Genomic DNA, 23,415 nt, shown 5'->3' with positions numbered 1-23,415 from the left:
TAGTTTATATTATTTTAATTTAAATATGTATACTACTCTTTGCCCATTGAATTCCCACAAAAATTATTGAATAATGTACTACTTTTATGATGATTGTGACTTAGTACAGTTAGCTCAGGCAATTAAAAAGCGCAATTTAATTAATGATCTGCTCCTGAAAAATGTATATAGAATCAGCAGGCGTGGTTTAATATCAATAATTATCGTACCTACATTCAGTTTTCAATATAAGTTTATTACATAATGATCTAATGGCCCATAAGGATTGAAACAAGTAGTGTTTAGATACTGTTGAGACTGTTTATTTGTATGTCAGGGCACTTAATGCATACTGGATTTGCGTTATTATCACTTACATTTTTCTTGATGCTAGTACTGGTATTGTTGAAGTTGGAGTGGTTAGATAAAAGGTGGGTTACGGATAGGAAATTAATTATTCAGTTGTTGTTTGACATGTCATTAGCTCTACCACTTTCTGAAATTTTATATTTCTAAAATAAAAAATTACAGTGGAAAGCGATAAGTAAAGTGACATGTCCACAGGGAACAATAAAACCAAAAAAAGAGAAAAAGAACCCCGTCATTAAAAGCCATTGCATATGGGCCTGTCAGGTGCTTGCTGCAGGCCATTTGGAAGATTGCAGGATCTCCTGAAACTGACCCATCGCCTTGGATACCAGAAGTGAGCATTAAGGGTTTTTGCAGCTATTCAGTGCTCTCTGGGAAATTATGCAATAAACGGAGAAAAAGGTGCCCAAACCATCAAAATCTTTTAAATGATTGTTTAAATATGGATTGGCCTGAAAAAACAGCTTTAAAAAAACCTCCCCACACAATCATTTACTTTTCAGTATATGAGCTCTATCTATTGAAACATGTTACAATATGATGTCACTTTTCTTAAATTCAGGGAATGAGAGTTTAGCGTAGGCACAGAATTAATGCCCCTCCACTAGATCATTGGGGATGACCACCTGGGAAGTAGTAAAGTGATAGTGGTGGGTCTTGAGAAACTGGCACCTGTCTAGAGCAGTGCTTTCCAATCCAGTCCTCAAGGCACTAAAACAATACATGATTTAGTAATTACAATTGGGAGAATGAAAACACATGGATCATTGGTGTGTCTTTAGGATTAGATGGAGAACCTTCGGTCTACAGCCCTACAGAGTCTTAAGGCCTACAGATTCACTTTAGGCTTATTAAACACAGCCCCATAGCCACACCTCTAACCACACCCCTAAAGCACAAAAATGTCCTTATATGGCAATTTCAAGTGGAGGAGGGATGATGAAGTGAGTTTTAATAGTTTAACCTATTATAGTGATAATAAAGCATTGTTTTTGCAAGCATAGTAGTTTCTTCTTCTCATTGCTGTTACCATAACTCTAAACTTCACTTTCTTTTGTCTGAAATATGAGCATTACATAGTAAGACACGTGAAACTGCACATTTTATGTAATTTTTTTCTTTGGCACAGAAAACCTGTCGCAAAAATATAATTGCATTAGGATACAATTTTATGCAGAATGTGTAATTTAATTACTTGATTTTGAGAAATTCTATTACCATCTTGAAAATCAATTTTGTATTTCATATTATTAAGCATATTCTAAGCCTCCTAATATCAACATTTTCATTGTTGAATAAATAAAGAATATATCTTCATTTGCCAGTATCAGTGCAGAGAAGTGGAATCTCTAAGCTTTCACAAAGATAACTGCTGTAGAGTACAGTGTGTGCCATATGAATTAATTATTCTTTATAAAACCATTTCTCTTTACGCTCCAACTAAACGCTGTGCTGAATTTTCTTTATGACTCATTTGTGCATTAATATTTTTGGAACTAAAATCTAAAGAAGAAAAGGGCAAAGATCTATGATAATATTTAATTTGCAAATAGAGTTAATTTTCATTCTCCAGCCTTACCTTAAAAGCCTTGTGAAATCTGGCTTAGAATTAGTCATTTAAATACAGTGTGTACATTAACGATGGTCAGCATGCAGCAAAACCATATGAATCAAATTGTTTGAGCCTATGTCTGAAGCCAACATTCTACAGTAGAACACTGTGATCAGCCAGTAGGGTAAACCTAAGATTATTCACCCATTGGTTCCATGTTTTTATGGCATCTCATGATTTCTAAAATATTGCCATCAGTTGTACTTATCTTATTGTATGGATCACATTATAGTAACTCAATGCATGTAGACATGGTCAAGACAAGTTGCTGACGTTCAAACAGATCACCAGAATGGGGAAGAAAGGGTATTTAAGTGACTATGAACGTGGCATGGTTGTTGGTGCCAGACGGGCTGGTCTGAGTATTTCAGAAACTGGGATTTTTCACGCACAACCATCTCTAGGGTTTACAGAGAATGGTCTGAAAAAGAGAAAATATACAGTGAGTAGCAGTTGTGTGGATGAAAATTCCTTGTTGATGTCAGAGGCAGACTGGTTCGAGATGACAGAAAGGGAACAGTAACTCAAATAACCACTTGTTACAACCAAGGTATGCAGAATACCATCTCTGAACACACAACACGTCCAACCTTGAAGCAGATGACCACACCGGGTACCACTCCTGTCGGCTAAGGACAGGAAACTGAGGCTACAATTCGCACAGACTCACCAAAAACGGTCAATGGAAAACTGGAGGAACGTTGCCTGGTCTGATGATTCTCGATTCCAGCTGCGACATTCAGATGGCAGGGTCAAAATTTAGCATAAACAACATGAAAGCATGGATCAATCCTGCCTTGTATCTACGGTTCAGGCTGGTGGTGGTGTAATGGTGTGGGAGACATTTTCTAGGCACACATCGGGCCCCTTAGTACCAATTGAGCATCGTTTAAACGTGACAGCCTACCTGAGTATTGTTGCTGACCATGTCCATCCCTTTACGACCACAGTGTACCCATCTTCTGATGACTACTTCCAGCAGGATAATGTACCATGTCACAAAGCTCACATCATCTCAAACTGGGTTCTTGAACATGACAATGAGTTCACTGAACTCCAATGGGCTCCACAGTCACCAGATCTCAATCCAATGGAGCACCTTTGGGATGTGGTGGAACAGGAGATTCGCATCATGGATGTGCAGCCGACAAATCTGCAGCGACTGCGTGATGCCATCATGTCCATATAGACCAAAATCCCTGAGGAATGTTTCCAGCCCTTTTAGAAAGTACGCCATGAAGAATGAAGGCAGTTCTGAAGGCAAGCCCTGTATTAGCAAGGTGTACCTAGTAAAGTGGCCAGTGAGTGTACAGTACATATAAGTGCAAAATTGGCCCTATGGATTTTAGCTGCCTAGACAAGCTATACCTTGGCACTGCCCTCCTGTGTGTACCTGCTAACCAATATAAGATTGAACGTTGAGGTGCCTCTCTCCATCATTTCAGTGTCCTAGGCAGGCTTCTATATCGTGAGGCTGGTCTTGGATATGTGTGCTACTGAACTTAGTTCTTCTTTTAATGTTAAATAAAAACTCAATATCTTGGTGTACGTAGCAGGAGCTTTAGTGAAGCTGGGTTCAATGAATATACGTCTTTCAGTGACTGAAAGGTACCACACACACACAGAATAATTCATGGGCTAAGCTGGTGGTGTTTCTAAGAGTTTTTTATAAGACACAAATTGTAGCATAGTAGATTTATATTATATAGTGTAGTATATTTATGTATATTTTTGTATTCCATACACTATTTCAAATAGTATACATTCAAGTGTACATAATATAGAGGTTGCAGAAAACTATTCTAAATAATTCTACAAAAAATTGATGGAATGAAAAGTCAAATATGCTTCATAGTCAACTCTTTTATTTTCTTATTTTTCACTCTTTTATTGGCCCTGCTACAAAGTCAAACAGGTGAGTAAAATAATACAAAAACAGACCTACAGATTTATCTCTTTTAAATCCATCAGATATGCATTGTGTTCCACCCAAAAGCTAATCTACCTATTTAAAATAACACAAATTTGCAGATATAAAACTGCTTCATGTTTATGAAACAAAAAAGCCATGGGTATGTAAATTTTTGCTCTATTGACCTTTGGCAATCTTTCAGATGTAATGTGCTGAAAGATTAGCTTTCACTCCAGGGTAAGATTTATGTTTTTCTTAACTATTCAGCTGAATCACATCAATAATGAAACACGGGCTGTGGGTCTCAATAGCAGCAAATAAGAATTATGTTTCTCTGCAGTGAAAAGAAATCAAACAATATACTAGGGGTAGCTTCGGGCACCAGATCCAAACTTCAATAATGAGAGGAGTTTGTAGACAAATATTGTGTGATTCGTATGGAAAAATCATTCATGCAACACCCTTTGTCAAGTGCTAAAAACAATTCATGTACATGGTTTCATAAATGACATTTGATGTGCTGATAGCATTCCTATTTGACTCATTTTGTGATGAAACCACTACAAAAAATATGCTAATTCTTGTTATCTCGTGAGCTTCCACACACACTATAATTAAATTCATGCTCTCATCTATTGGCAGGACAGAAACATTTAGGGGCATTAGCTTATGGGGTGCTCTGTGGTCCTCCAAGTCATCTTCAGCAAATTTGTCACAGGTGTACAATTTTTATTTTTTTTTGTGACTGTAAGATAATTAAGGTATTCAAGACGCTTGAGAAATGGACCTTGGTACCTAATGATGCTTGGTAGGAACAAAGCTAAACACGCCTCAGTATTTAGGAAAGGTGGTAACTGGATACCCATGGTAAATTGGTTAAAAAGCCAAGTCTTCTGGAATGTGTACAATAAAAAGGCCCATATATGTATCCTTCTTCCAGCCCCTTCAGACTGCTAATCCCAGTTTTCTCTATTAAACAATGTGTGATCTGGATTAGCTCTCAGTAAAAAGGCCCCAAAATAATTATTGTCTGTGTTAATGTAGTCTTATGATGTTTTGAACCATATAAAGTACCGGCTAATAATATGTTTTTGGTATTATCAGTCTTAAGTTTCTCTTTGACAGCATCTAAATCATTGAGTTTGCTGGTCCGCTGGTTAGCAGTGTTTGATGAGATCCTCATCAGCAAGCCAGATATTTTGGATGCTCTATTTACTTGAACTGACGTTTTACCTCAAATTGTATAGCTTAGATGAAAGCAGAGAAAAAGAAGATGTGATAGAAACATTTAAATACTTAAATAACGGATGTAACAAAGTACAATGCCTTGCAAAAGTATTCACCCTTCTTGACACTTATCCTATTTTGTTGAATTAAACCCCGGAATTAGAATGGATTTGTTGGGGGTTTGTATCTTTTGATTTACACAACATGCCAACTACTTTGAATATGCAAAATATGTTTTATTGTGAAACAAACAAGACAAAAAAACCCCCAGAAAAACTTGAACGTGCATAACTATTCACCCACCAAAGTCAATACTTTGTAGAGCCACCTTTTGCAGTAATTACAGCTGCAAGTCTGTATGTCTCTATAAGCTTAGCACATCTAGCCACTGGGATTTTTGCCCATTCTTCAAGGCAAAACTGCTTCAGCGTCTTCCAGTTGGATGGGTTCCGCTGGTGTACAGGAATCTTTAAGTCATACCACAGATTCTTAATTGGATTGAGATCTGGCCTTTGACTAGGCCATTCCAATACATTTAAAGGTTGCCCCTTAACCCACTCGAGTGTATGCTTAAGGTCATTGTCCTGCTGGAAGGTGAACCTCCGTCTCAGTCTCAAATCTCTGAAAGACTGAAAGATGTTTCCCTCAAGAATGTCCCTGTATTTAGTGCCATCTATCATTCCTTAAATCCTGACCAGTTTCAAAGTCACTTCTGATGAAAAACAGCCCCACAGCATGTTGCTGTGTTTTTGGGTTTGCGCCAGACATAGCGCTTTCCTTGATGGCCAAAAAAGCTCTGTTTTAGTCTAATCTGACCAGAGTATCTTCTTCCATATGTTTGGGGAGTCTCCCACATGCATTTCGAGGAGTAGCTTAAAGTGGTCCTACGGACAGATACTCCATTCTCCGCTTTGGAGTTTTGCAGCTCCTTCAGAGTTTTCTTTGGTCTCTTTGTTGCCTCTCTGATTAATGCCCTCCTTGCCTGGTCTTTGAGTTTTGGTGGGCGGCCCTCTCTTGACAGGTTTGTTGTGGTGCCATATTTATTCCATGGGATGTTCAAAGTTTCGGATATTTTTTTATAACCCAACCCTGATCTATACTTCTCCACAACTCTGTCCCTGACCTGTTTGGAGAGCTCCCTGGTCCTCATGGTGCTGCTTGCTTGGTGGTGCCCTTTGCTCAGTGGTGCTGCAGACTCTGGGGCCTTTCAGAACAGGTATATATATATATATATATATATATATATATATATATATATATATAGGGAGATTTATTCTAAGGCAAAGGAAAGGGTTTTTTGCAGTTAGGACAATAAGGATGTGGAATTCTCTGCCTGCAGAGGTAGTTTTATCAGAGTTCGTAAAGACGTTTAAACAACAATTGGATAAATACTTGCAAAAACATAATATTCAGGGATTAAATTATGGGGAAACGGCTTCTTGATCCAAGGAGAAATCTGACTGCCATTCTGAGGTCAAGAAGGATTTTATTCCTCTAGTTTGTGCAAAATTGGAAAGAGCGAAACTGGGTTTTTTACCTTCTTTTGGATCAACAGCAAGAAAAAAAACAGATATGGGAAAGGCTGAACTTGATTGACACGTCTTTTTTTTTTTTAGCCTATCTAACTATGTAACTATATATAGTTTCTACACTGTGTAAAAATATCAAACTGCTCATTGACCCAGAGGTCGGGATAAAAATCTATTTATTCTGAATGAAACCATGAGAGATTCCAAGTATTCCTCTTCAGGCACAGATGCATGTTAGCAAGATGTTGTTGCCTCATACTTCTTAAGGCACAAAATACCAGATAATAGATTCGTCTTCTCTACCTCTCCATATCCTCTTTTATGCCTTGATATGTTTCATGGATTTAATATTGTATTATACTTTTTCTTTCTGTACCTATGTAAAATATTTTTTTTACGAAAACCAATAAAAAAACGTATTCCATTATGTATGTTTTGTATCATACACGTTTTGCATATTTTCCTATTTTAGGAATATTATTATAATATGTGGTCATGCAAGGGAAATATCGATTCAAAGAATACTAGTAACAGTACATAAATACCTAAAATAAAATTGGGAGATGTAGGATTAATTACAGAGAAGTCACAAAATACTTGTTCTGGATGAGCTGCATTATCTTGGGTATTCTACGTCTGCCAATTTTAATCACAACACTGACTGCCCAAACATCTGAGCCAATTGTGCCAGGTACACATTTTGTGAAGTGCTGTGCAACACAATGTTTGCTGTCATGTTTCAATGTGTCATTTAAATGACTGCTGTGCTGTGGAAAATAACATGATTTAGCTGTATCTCCACAGGCTTTTTCAGGATTGGCTGCCAAATCAGCAATTTTAGTGATGTTTCGGCAATGGTAATTGGCAACTAGATGTAAAGTGCCTGTATATTTGATACAGTGATTATTATTTGATAGGATGATGCTTCTTATTACGTTGGGTTGGACCACTAGAAGGACATTCTGGTCAAGTGATCTATCATGTCATAGACATGTACCACTGTTGGCTTTGTTAGAATGAGTATAACATTTTATTTCCTTCAATGTTCCATATTCTCAAGACAAAGGTTTTTGATTTTTTTCAGGGTACAGATACCAATCATGTTGCTGACTAGAACATGTAAATTGGGGCTTTGATGGCAAGAGGTTAGGGGGCAATTATTCCCTGTTTTGTACCTTCTCTGACATTTTTCATCTATCCAACCAGCATTGTTGACCTTTCCAAGTAGTGAATGCCAAACTCTGTAATGCAAGAACTTTGGGTCTCATGAGAATCCAGAAGATCTGTGGCAATTATTTTTGAACACATTTGAGTAAGTGGTAGAAAAAGAGATGGGCTACAGCACAATAATGACTCTTTAACAAACCTCATTAGAAAGGGTTTCCTACAACTTATTTTTGTAAATTATATATTCCATTAATCATTACAAAAAATCCATGAGGAGAGTTACAGTAACATAAGAAATGAGGAACAAGTAACACACAAGGCTGTCCAGGCCAGGAACAATAAGAAAGACAATTATCCAAGGGAAATGTGAACATCATTCTCAGATGAGGATTCATTTTAAACAGATTTTCCATGAGAATTTTCGGATTAGATCATACACATTCTAGCTGAACTATCATCATCGCTGATCTGTCAATGGACCGTGCTCAGCGTTCTCCTGTGATTGTTCAAATGGGCTCTGATGAGCACACAATGCTCAGCACTAACTGAAGATTCATTCCATGCCACTATGCACATCTGTTAACCTATATATTACAGAATGTGTATATCTGAATGCATATTCATGTATATACTGTACACACATACATTACACTTTGTTTAGAAGTCTTGTGTTAATACAGCTGCATTTGCAGAAGATGATATTAATAGAGGTTCAATCATGGTCCCACGGCTGACTTTGAGAAATGATGTTTCAGCCACGTGACCGGTGATTGTGTCATAATATTGGTGGGAGAAACTGGCATCCATCCTCTTTCACAGGTGCCTATGTTCCTGAAGGCATTGCTATGGAGGGGGGGGTGAAATAATGGTTTTTATGTGGCAACTCCATCAAGGGCATGTTTTCTCCTTTTTGCCCAGCTATGAGGTCTCGTCTTCACAATTATTTTTATTTCGCATTCTTGAGTGGTGTCTTATTCTATGTAATGTTTGGATGATTTGGACTTCTGCTTAATTTATAGGGAGGTCAACTACTCCCTGTTTAGTGACTAAACCCAAAAGACCTACTAGTCTGGAAGACCTCACTAGTCTACCTTGCAAATGGTCTATAGAAAACCAGAACTTTCTTATTAAGTTAAGAGGACTATTGAACATTTAAAGCCCAGTGCACACATATATTCCCGATAGTCTCAACATTAAAAGTGTCAAGTAGGTTGTTTTTGCATGTTTTACCATCATAATTCCTACTAATACGCATATCTTGCATTATTTATCCAGCTGTATAAAAAAAAAATCCCAAATAATCCTCCTCAGTCAGAGCTAAATTGTTTTTACTTGAGCTCCCGAAATTGTACTTGACCTTTCAAAATATACAGTATGGTCAATACCCCCCCAAAACCACATAAATCCATAATGGGTAAAAACATGCAAATTTTTTTGCCCTCAAGCTCTTAACCAGCTTCTTCTACAAACAAATAGGATCAGACCGACACATTCTGCATGCCAGCACTGTCTGGTTCCTCTGAATACACTTCAAGAAACACTACTTCACATTCTGTACAATCCTGAAACCCTAAGCCTGAAAACGCACCAGAGAAGAATGTTATTTCTGGGGCCCTGAATAAGCGTTTAGCAAGAATGTTATTTCTGCAGGCCTGACTCATTCTACATATATTTGGTGCATTTCTAAAGTAAGCACTAAATTTTCCATTTTCAATATTACCCTTTCATTTTCAGGATAAAATCTTAGGCTCCATTCACATTCACTTAGGAAGAGAAAAAGAAAATCTTGGATTGCATGTAGCGTCATATCCACCACTTAGAATGTCTGTCTTTTTTTATTTAAGCACAAGAAATAGTTCATATGTCACAAAATATTCAGTAAATACATGAATACGGTTTGTCTTTGTGAGAACTATTTAGATGGATGTTTTTCTATATCCACAAATAATAATAATAATAGGAATTTGTTTTTTTTTAAAAAACATTACATTGGAAACAGTAACATTAATAGATACCGGTTGCTTTAAAAGTAGTCATGTAAGGGGTGTAAACATGATCATTTTTTTCTACTTTATAAATAACAAATAATAAATGTTAAGTTGAAATGAAAGTAAATAATAATAAATGAATCTCCAGGCAGGTGATGCCCCACTTGGCTCAGGGATTGTCTCCTTGCCCTGGGAGCACAGGGGGACTTCTTCTCCCCAACAGTCTCCCTAAAGGTATGACTCCAGGGGGTTATAATGACCTACACATGTGCCTGATGTAGGCTTCATCAAAGTTCTGGACTGGATCCTGCAAACCTGGCTTGGACATCCAGTCTGCTACAATACTGGAGTTGGGTCCACGGCTTACCCTGCTCCAGCCCAGGGACCCATACATTTGTAGAAGAATTGTACTAAAAAAACACAACACCTCCCTGGGGCTTTAAGGTGTCACAGTATATATACACACACACACACACACACACACACACCTTCCTTCCCTTAGACCTTCTGGTGGTCTAGCAAAAGAGGGGATAGTATTTTTTTCCCATGCAGCATGATGTTTTTTTATCATGGTTGTGAATGATGTATTTTTCTAGCATCTGCATTCAATAATCCAGTAGATGTGCAAAAGCCACAGAGGATAGGAAAATGAAGAATCCCCTGACTTCATTGTGATCAAGGGCCCAGCGTCCATTGTACCTCCTGCCACATATACATAATTATGTTTTTACTAGGTAATAAAGCCAGTGGTACCGCGGACACAGTGGACGGGGTGGTAATTTTCACATATCATAAATCTCTTTGTAAACAACATTTGGAGTATAACCTATATCACTAGAGGGTACCGAGCAACCCTGAGTGAGAGTATGAATAATTCTCATCATTGACTGAGTTTTTAGCTGTCGCTCTAAAAAACTGACATCCAATTGCCCCCGGACTAAATGCAGGTCGGGACAAATATATTCCAACCTTACCTAAACTCTGACCCTTATTTTAGTTTATACTTATAGCCAAACTTACACATACTGGAAATCTTTTCAAATTTAAAGGAAAGTCACTCTCTGAGGGTCCAAAACGATACTGCAAAAAAAAAAACAAACAGCATTTCATGTGGCCTCTGCCAGTTAGAACTTCCACATATATGACATTTTGTGCTAGTTTTTTTTACCTGAGGCAGCATTCCATTCGCTAAGCCTTGTTTAGAATTCAAATTTCTCAGCAACATTATTATTGCACCAACTTTGAAACATAATTTATGCAGAGGTATTGGCTATTAAGTACATCTTTGTTTATCTTTCATGGTCTGAGAACAGCAACGCATTTGCCAAATATTTCCTCCACCAAACTTCCATTACAAATGAAATTCTCTGGGATTCCAATAATCCCTTCTGAAAGTCTTTCATCACCAAAAAGTTCCCCATTACTTAGCTGTAACAGCCAAGTCGCAAAAGCCTTTTCTTCTGCATCCGTTGTCGTGTTCTCAGATCATTTTATTTGTTGGAAGCACCTCCAAGCTTTACTGCATTTCAAACTATTGTCCACAAACTCTGTAGCCATGTTTAATTTTGCCATTACTTTAACTTCCGTTCTTCCGTTTGAAAACAATGTGGTGACATACTGTGCTGCTAAGTTAGTTACCCAAGTATGTAGAGATTCTATAGGACCCAGTCATAAAACATCAACCAAGGTTCCTCTTGGCCTACATCATTTTCAATGCATTTGACTCATATAGTCATTTTTTTGAAATAGGGTTTGTATAGAACATAAACTTTGATTTGTACGCATACAGACATGCGTATGATAGCTGGAGATAAGAATTCTCTTTCTCGTCTTGTAAAATGTATTATTTTTTTTTGGAAAAAGAATCAAGAAAGGAAATTTGAAAGGGATTATTATTGAGCACATGTTTATTCCATTACGAGACCAATTGGTATCCCTAAAGGGTGTGGGACTAGAGGCTAATGAAACCGTTTTGAGGCCCCACATTACTGCAAGGAAGTTGGCTGTCCAACTTACTTCCCAGCAACCACGTAATTAGACTCATTAACTACGACTCAAGGAAAATACCGACCATCAGCACTTTCATTATGGCGCTTTGGGGTCCGGAGACCCTATGAATGGGACAGCCCTGATTAGGACAATATTACTTTAAACTGGAAATAAGTGGACAAACTATATGTTTTGGTTTAATCTTTTTTTTTTTGGAACTAAAAGATTTTTAAACCAATTGATGAATAAATGAAATATTTTTTTTTGCCTCTCACGGATATGGAATATCAAGGTCTTATTTTCAAGAGAGGTGTGTTTTGTATTTCTCCAAAATATCTGAAGGTTTTTCATGAAACCGCAGAGCAGGGTGGGGTAAACCACCGTAGAGTTGGCTCCTAGCTATGAAATTACACCCTTGTGCATTTTTATTTATACTTATTTTCCTCAGACCAACCTTTGCTTGTTATTTTTGGAATCCGAAAAAAAATCTTCTGGATACAGAAGATAATTTGTGGTCTGAGAAACTCGTGGAATCGCACACAATTTATTTTGTATATTGAAATGCAAATAACCTGGTGCACACTATAAAGACATAATGACATACTGGAGCTTAGCATAAAAAGAACCTTCATTTAGAATATTAAATCGCTAAAGTTCTGGAGATTATATTCATTTTAAATGTAAATAATCTATTGAAATTTAAAATGAATATAATCTCCAGAATTTTTGAAAACATTTGGGCAAAGCTGAGACTTCTCCTTTTCATTATATATGAATATCTTCTAGTATATAGTTATTTATCTTTTTAGATCAATATTATATTTAAACTCACTTTAAGTATATATATTTTTTTTCATTTTTGCAGTCTGTTTAATAATAAAGTATTGTGTCATACGTAATATCTTTATCTAAAGACTGTATTAGGGAAATTAGTATTTTTTTTATAATTTGAAGATTTTTTTTCAAAAAGTCAAGCATGCAAAATTGACGACCTAATGGCATACCTCACAGCTTCTGGGAAACTGGATCCAGGATGTGTGTAGGTTTGTATGTGGGAGAGGATCTGGGTAACCTCTATGGGGTTAAAACTGGGAATTGTTACTGTAAATAGTTACATTTACAGCCTTCAGCATATTTATTTAATGAAAGCTATAATTTCTGTCTTTTTTCATGTGATAAACATTTTTGTTGGAAATATTTAGTTGAGGCAGAAGGAAGCATGTGACACGACCAGCATTATCGAATTAATTTCTAAGGCTGCCTGAACCAATCAACAGTAAGCAGCAACTTATCATTAAAGCAGAGATGATAGAGAAAGGATTATGCAGGGACGGGCAGTTAAGATTACTTTTCCTATAATATAGGTATTTTAATCTATAAATTGCAATACATTAGTTTTAGTATAAAGAACTGTAAATTTTAGGATGCGATACTTCTGCTTTATTATAGAACAAAATATATGACAAAATATACAAAAAAAAGGGATCACACACTAACATTTTTGTGTGCTGCTGGACAAATGAATATGTACTTACAATAAGGCAATGAATAAGTGCACATCCAGCAGGTACATACTGCAAAGCCTTTTTAAAACACCTGCCTCGAGCATATAAATACCAAAGATTCTATCACACTATATGGACATATATTCCTTAACCAGCCATTACATGGCACAGCTCCCCCAAATCCATACTTATATCCCGGGGTGTCCAACCTGCGGCTCTCCAGCTGCTGCAGGACTACATCTCCCATACTCCTCAGCCAGCCCCTCAGCTGGGGCATTATGGGAGATGTAGTCCTGCAGCAGCATGTGCCTCCCTTTTTTAATTCTTGATGAGGTGCTTCTTTAAAGGTGTCTCAGTGGGTTAAAGCAATCTAGTCCCACTAATTCAGCTCCATGGTAAGCAAACTAGCCATGTTAGGACTCTGCAATATTGGGATACTTTAACGCATATGGCTATAAAGTGTGATGGAATCCCTGATATTTCTACCGCACAAAACCCAAGTACACATTTAAAAAAAAACCACATAAAAATGTTTTTCTTTCGACTTTTCCCCCAGTGCTTTAAATATATTTTACTTCTATGTGTAATCATTTAACAACAAAACAAGAGATTTCTAGTGGCTGCAAAAAAAGTAGATTAAACAAAAACATATCAAGTGGCACATTATTATCCAACAATATGTAACAGTATAATTATAACAAAATTCAAAATATGCCATCTGAAAAACAATGTAAAGTTATAGAAAGGAAAATCCATTACATTCTTTATAAAAAAAAAAAAATAAAAAAAAAAAATGTATGTGTAAAATTGGGATTTGGCCTGTGGATATTTCATGTGAATGATCAAAACATTTAATTGTGCAATGTGTAACTGGCAGAGCGGAGAGCGATAGTTCAGTGCACTACGTATTATGCAATGAGCATGCCTTTCTCTAATGGGATACAGATGTTTTACCGGATGAGTTAATATTTCAATAACTATCTGGATCATTCTTTTTTACACACGGCACGAAGGTTGTTTCTTCTTGTTCTCCAAATATAATGCTTGATATTATTGGATTAACTCTTCTTAGTTCTGTAGGACTCAGACTTTGCATTGGACCTCGTTCTACAACTTTTGTGATATTTGGCTTCCCCTGCTGAAATATTAACACCCTGGTAACATAGTAAAGCTTCATCCTTATATTGTTGAATGCCCAAAGCCTTCCCGGAAATATTTTTTTAATTGCATAAAATTTTGCCCCATTCATCATTTTTGTTGGTAACGCTCAATTGACATGTGATGCAAAGGCAAGCGTTGATAGATTGATAGAAAATAATAAAATGAAAGCTCTGCTAATGTTTATTCACTAAACATACTAGAGAGTTTGTTTACCTCTTTGTGGAACGGACAATTTAAATGGATAGACACAAGTGTAAGAAATTATTCCAAATCTTCAATACTCATCTTTATCTGGCACCTTTTAGCTAGGAATGCACTTATGTCAATTTCTTTTTGGAATAATTCGATTTCATTTTTAAAAGACTTTTTGGTAACAAATCAAATGTTATTCTGCCACAGTGATAGTACAAGCACTCTACGTATCAACAAGCACAGATTCTCTCCAATAACACTGAAATGCTACTGAATATGATTTACTTCGAGAACGTCTATTAATTTGGACAGATTGGAACAACTGCCTTTGCAAAATAGGTTACTATTGAAGTTGCCATTAGAAGCTTAATGACAGAAAGAACAATAAAACAAATTGTTAGTCTTTATCTTTCCATAACAAAGTATTTTGTATACTGCAGTCAGGTTAAAAAGATTTCAGGTGAATGGTTTAGCTTAATAGTTGACGTTAGTCTTCATTGTTTTATTTTAAAGCCTAATTATATTGAATGAAAATATTTCTGGTTATAGACATGGGTACAGGGCTGTCATCAGAAATCTTGGGACCCAGTACATGCTTAACACCTAGGCCTCATGCCCCTTGCATCAGCCCTCCCCATGTCCATCCCACTGTCCGACCCATTGCTCCAGCCGTCACCTGCATTAAGATCCTGCCATAAGCACAGCTAACAGGGGAAAGCCTAGGGTTAGTTCTGTCTGGGTGTAGTATTTCTTTAAGGTCCCTACAACTAACATGCATACATACTAACATGCAAACTCGCACAAACACATTATTTCTCCTGCCCCCCCCAGGTCACTCCTTACACTCCAACACCATATGCTGACACACAAACTTACGATAACACCAAACGCTGAAACCCATACATATATGCTAACACCAAATACTAACAGATTTACACTCATGATAACACCATACCGTAACAGACACACACACTTACAGTAACATACATATGCTAACACCACAGGGGTCTTCTTTACACCAGTCTCTCTACTATCACGGGGTCACGTAATGCATGTTACGTTACTCTGCTGGTTGCTTCCCTGCACCCGAGCAGAAGAATCTGGCCTCCCTTCTCTCTGCTACAGAGTTTTATTCTCACACGTTCTTTGTTCTGGTAATGTAGGATTTCATTCCTAAACCACTCATTAGCATAAACAGCCACAAAGCACTGCTGTTATGACTAAGACCAAACAGTGGCTACTTCTGGCAGAAGATCTTGCTGACCTGGCTGCTGGACTCCAAACCTGCTGAACATCAGTATTTCCTTTTGTTCTAATAAACTTCCTTTATCTATAGATACATAGGTCACTACTGTCATGCGATATGTGTTCCCTCCACAAGCACCACACTCAGTTGACTTTTTATGCCAAAGTCCTGTTTATCTTATGTTGTCCTTACCTCCATAGACTTTTATTAGTCCGAGTGATTAACATTGAGACACTAGTGCATTCTGGTTTGTATGAATTACAATTTTAATGAAATTTGCATATTTTGGCAATTCATACAAATCCCCAAAAACAAGGAGGGACCCCCAAGGAAACAGATGAAAACATGGTTCATTCACTTACACGCTCATTCGCTTTGATTCACACTCTCGCGGAATGTCTTCCTACCCTCTCTGCTGGCTGTTTCCATGTCCCTGTCTCTGTGCTTTTGATCTTGCATCTTCTTGTTCCTGTCTCTATGCTTTTGATCCTGCATCTTCTTGTTCATCTTTTTTTCTTCTGCTTTCTTTCTTCGTTCTTCCACTGATCCAAAAAGTCTTTATTGTTTGCCCACTTCTCCGTGCACAATGGGACAGGGACGGAGCTTCCAGGCACATCCTCTTCCTCGGTGCTCATGTCCTTGTACCATGGTCCACGAAGAAGTGGACAAAAACAGAAGAAAGAAGACAGACAAAAAAAAGCGGAGCTGCGTGGCACAGAGACTGGGACACAGAAGCATGAGAGAGAGAGTGAATGAGAGTATGAGAGAGCGTGAAAGAGCATGAGAGAGTGAATGAGGGTGAATGACAATAAATTCCTATCTAGACTGAGATCTAGATGGAATGATCTTCATTGTGCAAACATCTATTTCTGTATTCTGTCTGCTTTACATCTTTTTCTCTGTTGGTCTAATACAAGTTATCATCTTTGTCTAAAGACTCTGTTTCCTGAGATCCTAATTATAGTTTGCCCCCCTTATTCTACATCAATATGCAAACTCTGTGAACCACATTGGCACTAATATTTTAAAATCCTTTAAAATCTACAAACCACTAAAATTCTTTTGTGCTTACAGTGTTTCAGTAGCAGTCAGAATAGTGCTCAGTTTTTTACTTAATAATTAGCTTGGCCAATATTCCAGTTATTTAGATGTACAAGCAATTAGCTTGAAAACAGGAAGATAAAGGAAGTCTTTTAATTAGTCTTGGATATGTCTGCTTTTTCCTGTACCCAGAGGCAATGAGTTTAAAACGAACATATCAAAACAAATACGGCTTTTAAAATGAAAACAAACCTAGATTGAAGAGATGAGCAATTCACCATATGGCTAGTTAGAAGTAATAAAAATAATATTTCAAGTGAAATTAATATGAAATTGGTATGTGGTGTACTCCAGACTAGCAAGTTTCAAAAGCCTTTGGGCATATTAAAGGGTGGGAGCACAGCGAGAGCAGAATCTCTGTTGGTCCAGGGGCCCCTCTCTTTGGCGAGATGCCCATTAAATTAACAGCTTTACCTTTTTAATTTAAGTTAAATTAATTGAAGTAGAAAATGTGTTTTTGACTCCATGGGTTAAAATCAGTTTTTTATTGTTATTTTACTTTTTAAATGTTTTGCCCCTTAATGAAAATCTGTAATGCCTTTAAAATTTCCCCTACAACTGCTACCATGCAAAACAAACCCACCCATTTCTTTTGGGGTAGAAATTCAAATCAGGTTATTCCTTTTGGATACCTCCAAAGACCACCCCTATGGACCATTATCCTTCTAGCCCTGATATGTTTGAGTTATTACTATGAGTACCACTATGTGCATCACTATGAGTAAAATGAGTAAAAGCAGAGGCATGCATGTTGAATCTGGCACAACATATTCACCATAATGCGCTATTGATTAAGGATCAGTTTCTGTCCAGGAAGAATTATGTTTCATTCTATGGCCCCTCACCTTTTTATACCAGTATAAAATGTTCAGTTAATCTGTAATGTAAATATTTAGTTACACATTGCCAATTAAAGATGGCCTGAAATGTGAAGAAGACATGTTTTTGGCTTTCGGATACATTTCAGAATGATTAAACCAACAACTTGCTTCACACAATTTCAAATACATTTCCTTTGTTTAACTTTTCAATTACATTTTAGGCAAAAAAATGTCTTAGAATTTGCGTGAGCATAGTCGGATTTTATCCTGGATATTTCTCCCCGAAGCTCCCAACACTAAAATACCACTTTCCAGTTGCTCAATGGAAAATATTGTAAACCTAATTATATCAGATTTTATATTTGTTTGGCTAGATACCCATCCTTTAGATATATTGATAAAGGTATAGCATTGTACAGTATTTATTTTAAAATGTTTTAAAGTGTAACTGAAACATGCATTTTAATGTTTTATTTACTAAACATTGAGTTTGTAGGTAAATTGGATCTAATACATTTAATCTTCCAAAACTGAACGTGTTAAGCCTGAATAACAGTTGACTAGTTTCCCTAATTTAACAATTCATATATTCGGTTAAATTGACCCTTTTAGTGTGTTAAGATCAATGGTATTGAGCCTTTATAAAGCATAGAAAAGTTTGTGATTTAAAATGTTTCAGTTCACTGCACCTGCCTGTGAACTCACAAACAATTTGGTGAAGAGAAGTCCTGCCGCTCATAAACTCAGACCAAGATGTTCTATTAGAACCACAAGCAGCAGCCAACATGTTATTCCTGTGTAATAAAGTAAATGTGACCCTATATAAGGTTGGTGAGAGTTCTTCTATAAGTCACGTCCACTCATTCACATCATGAGTGTATAATGTCAAGATACAATACATTTAGTGGGTACAAATGAAGCATTGAACCTTGAGCTTGACAGAGGATGCTGTATTCTGAACATTCTGAGCAATAACATTAGATAACGTGAGCTTCACCAATGAAAGACCAATTCCATCCCTGTCTATTATCGTCTCTGTTCCCTCACTGTACCAAAACCCCGAAACTCCAGGATGTGGATCAATTTTATATAAGAAAATTTAGTGGTTACATCATACCTAACAGCTGTGTTCAGAATTAAGGCAATGCAAACACAAGGTATCCACAAAGAACAAAAAAAGGAAATAGAAAATATTTTTTGCTTCCAGACATGAATTTGGAAATTATGTATCCATCCCTGGTTTAGTCCTTGAATTCTACAGCAGTTTAAGTTGTCAACATAACATCTAACAAAATTTGTCCCAGTGAGAGTAGGTCGATCTCAGTTTTCATGTGTGGAATAAACATGTTATCTGATATACGGTTTAAACCTCCTAAAGATTCTTTATATACACTGCTTATTATACTTACTACAAGTAAGCAAGTACATTACATTCATATCATAACAATGTATTATTTATTGTCATAGGTTTTACCCGTCACCAATAATGTATTTACCTTGGGCAATACCTTAGGCCTAACCCAAGGAAGGACCCTCAGCAACACCCTCCATGCTGCCATCCTCACTGCTGAGGCCTGGGGTATGATGTTATATCTTTGCACTCTGTGTCTTAAGTGAGTGCAGTATCTTTTAACACATGCTATGGAGAGTGTGCCCACTCGGTATAGTCCTCCAAAGTGTTAATGGGACCTTGTAACGGGTACATTGAGCAGAGCCATACCAGTGGACTTGGTCTACCCTGGTCCTACCACCATGGGCATACACCTAATCAGCCTACACCAAAATACATTGCTGCCTGTAACCACATTGGATAAAGTTCTCTCCATCTGCATATGATTACATGTAATACAAGACATGTAATACATTCATAGCATCAGACAGTGATGAAAAGAGGCTAGGTGATATCATATTATGATATATGCTTCACTTACAGCACCTTTTATACCACGCTGAACAACAGGCAACAACCAAGCACCGTTATACAAAATTGGTAAATGTTTAACTACAATACTCCTAAAATTCCTTAATTGAGAACTGTATTCAATAATTCTATATTCCCAATGATTAATACGTAGATTTTATATTAGAACCACAAGCAGCAGCCAACATATTATGCCTGTCATATTTCATTGTTTTAAGAAAAACCTTCGTAATAAGCACATAAGGATAGCATCTTTCAACGAATCTATTCCTAAGGGCATATGATTTCTTGACAAAATCATCAAAAACAAATGCTATTTCTGGGTATGTGCAGGGGCTGCCTATTTTAATCAAATAATAATGTTGCCCTGAATTCTGTGTCAAATTATATTACTTACAATAAAAAATAGTGATGACTTCATGATTATTATGTGAAAGAACGATAAAATGAAATAGAATATTTATCAAACTCTGCTAAATCTATGTCCCATTTCCTTTCCATATCTGAGGATGTATGAAAAAAAATATAAAAAATATAAAATCAAAACTAAAGTTAAATAATAAATAATAATAATAAATAATAAAGTGAAATAAAGTTAATAAGTGAAAATTGAAATGCCTGTATACCTAATATATAATTCAATGCGCCAATACCAGATATTATAGGGTGGTGTAATACCCTGTGCAAAAGATTCATGAATCTTAACCTTATGTTATGAAAAATAGGTATGATGCTTCCACCTCCTGATACTTTAGTTTTTCTGTAAAAATAGCACCCATACAAGATATCCCTATTAAAAAGTTGAAACACAAGGACATTGACTTGTTAGATTATGATCTATCCTTACGAAAATGTTGTATGATGCAGTTGTCTAAGGTCTTCTATATTGTAATCTTAGTTTAGAACCACAATGGTGTGGGACTTACCTGTGAACATCTCAGAGAATGTTACATTGCTTTTATACAGCTTTTTGAGATTTAAAGTCCATTTTAACACAGCATTAGTGCATATCCAATGATATCCCTCTACGTTGTACAGGGTAAAACCCTGATTTAGGTTTCCAGCTAGATTTAACTTTATGATTAAGATCTAAAGCTAGAACGTAGGGTACAATAGTACTTATGGATTGCTCATGTACAGATTTCTATGGAAGTTTTTTCATACAAATTCTTTCAGCAAAACATGAATAACACCAAATAAGCCCAAACAAAATAAAGACCATTTGCATGTATATGATACAACTCAATGCACTTCTTGTAAGAATGGAGATCATATACAAAGGAAAAACTATATACACAAATAATATTTCAGCTTCTTCTAAAAAGCGAGCATTAATAATAATAATTATAATATAACTTCAGCCCAGAAATCTTCTCACAAAACTACTTTTTTTTTTCTGATTTGGATCAGATTATTAGTTTAGGAAAATGCCTTATAGCCTGCCTTAACTAGGTTTCTTTCTCTAGGGACACTGTAAGCCTGATGTTATGCAACCCTTGTTCAAATCAAATCTTACCTGGAACATACCGTTTAAAAAAATGATATTTTTAAGTTGCTTAAATGATTTTTCCATTACTGTGTAATGGATTTCCCAAACACTTTCTTCTAGTGAAGAAGGTCAGGTCTCTGTGTCTTCATAACCCCAACCTCAATCCTCAAGGTACACTAACAGGGCCGAATTTAGTAAAATCACCAAATTCTCTACGATAGGGAAAGTAAAAAGAATTGGCTGTTAGCCTTGAGGACTTGATTGGGTACCAGTGCCCTGGACACTATACAGTAATTTGGTTGGCCTTGATCCTCTGGCTAATGTTTACTGGAGCCTCAACACTGAAATACCCCATGAAAATACCAATGACTCAATATATAGTCCACATTGGAGCCATTGTACCAGTCAAATATATTGTTTACTCCAGAACATAGACCAAAAGAAAGGGTTCCAGGCTTCCCTCTTAAAGAATAATGAAATATTATTACCAGATGAACTAATTAACTTTCAAGATACATATTGGTTCTAATGAAAGGTGTTATCACACTCAGCACCCTCTCACATAGAGTGATAATAATCCAAGTTTATATCACTGACGTGTGACTTTCATCAAATTTATAATTAGAACACACACACACATATATATATATATATATATATATATATATATATGCTACTTTTATATGTCTTGATACAAGCGGGACTGTACGCTGATGTCTGCATTTTTACATTAAAACTTGAAAGCATCACGTTTTGAAGGCTAGCAGCAAGGCTTGCTTTTTATATATGTACTATTTTTTGAACATCATACTAGAAGCTACTAAAACAATTGTATCAGTCCTCAGTAAACCACAATGACATTTGGAAATGGCAGTTTAGGGAAATAAGAAAAATCTAGAAATATATGTGACAGTATAAAAAAACACTTTTAATAAAATCACAACTGTCAGTCTAAGAAACCACAGGGCGCTTCTGGCTAGACTCAGTTGCTTAATTACCACAAAAATAATAAACAGGAAAAAAAAACCTATAAAAAATTGTATCCAACTAAAAAAACTTTGTAGCAATTGTGTTTATGAGAACAATTTTAAACAATATTATTAAAACTAACTGAATAGATTTTAGCCCATATCAAATAACCCATTTTAACCATCATGGTGTTATTTTTTGTTACATTATATCCATCCTGGTGTTCTGGATAATCATGACTTTAGGTGAGGCATGCTCCCGGTATATAGCACTGCCTTGTGGTAAACAATACCTAAGATGGTGAGTATGTAGATTTGACAAAGGGGTTTGTTCCCTAAGAAGTCAGTAGTCAGCTGTTAACCCGACTGACCGGACACAACACAGTTGCAAATTTTGCTAGCTGCAGGTGAGAGCATGCAAGTTGAATAATACACGTAGTTGTCCATGGGGTGCCCTGGATTTAAGTCATTCCAGGTTAGTCATAGGGGTTAATAAAAGTTTTCCAGTGAATTGTTGGTCGAACTAGAATAATAAAAAAAACCATTGAAATTTACAGTTCCATTTCCTACAGAACCAATATATCAGGTCTTGGTAATAATTCTTTTCTCGCCCTGGAGGCGAATTAAAAGAAACATATGGCGGCTTGTCAGATATTCTGAATTTATAGATGTATAATATGTTATATGCATTTGTGTGCAGTGCTATATACTTTATTAATTACTATAAAAAATACTGGGGGCCACCTTATAATTTTTACATTCACAGTAAAAAAAACATTTGAATTCAGTAGTCTATCGAGCTGTAAAAACTAAAAGAAAAGACAGCTGGACTTCGCTTTTTGCATTTCTTTGTTGGATTCTTCTCATTAATGTTCTGTGACTGGCCTAATATATATCATTCAGGTTAATTTATAACACTTACAGATGTTGTGACAAGAACATATGAATATGTAGATGCTATGGTAATTCACATTTATTATTTACTGCATGTAATGACTCTGTTCTATCGTTATTATTCTGCAGAGGATGCATCCACCGACTTGCAGTAAGATAATGAGAAGTATGGATGCTGCAGGGTGTTTGCTTCTCCGATACTCTTAATGATTTGTTATCATCGCTGCCGCTGTTCTAAGTGTTGTTAACATTTTTATTAAATGTGTATGTATTTTCATTTTATTAAGCCATCCATAACTGTCCATTCCGTGGATAACTACCACTTGTACTTGTTCATCAAATGCA

The sequence above is a fragment of the Sceloporus occidentalis genome, unplaced genomic scaffold, assembly GCF_023333645.1.
Source record: "Sceloporus occidentalis isolate IW3139 unplaced genomic scaffold, rSceOcc1.0.p SCAF_52, whole genome shotgun sequence".
Classification (NCBI taxonomy): Eukaryota; Metazoa; Chordata; class Lepidosauria; order Squamata; family Phrynosomatidae; genus Sceloporus; species Sceloporus occidentalis.
This window is presented reverse-complemented; position numbering follows the sequence as displayed.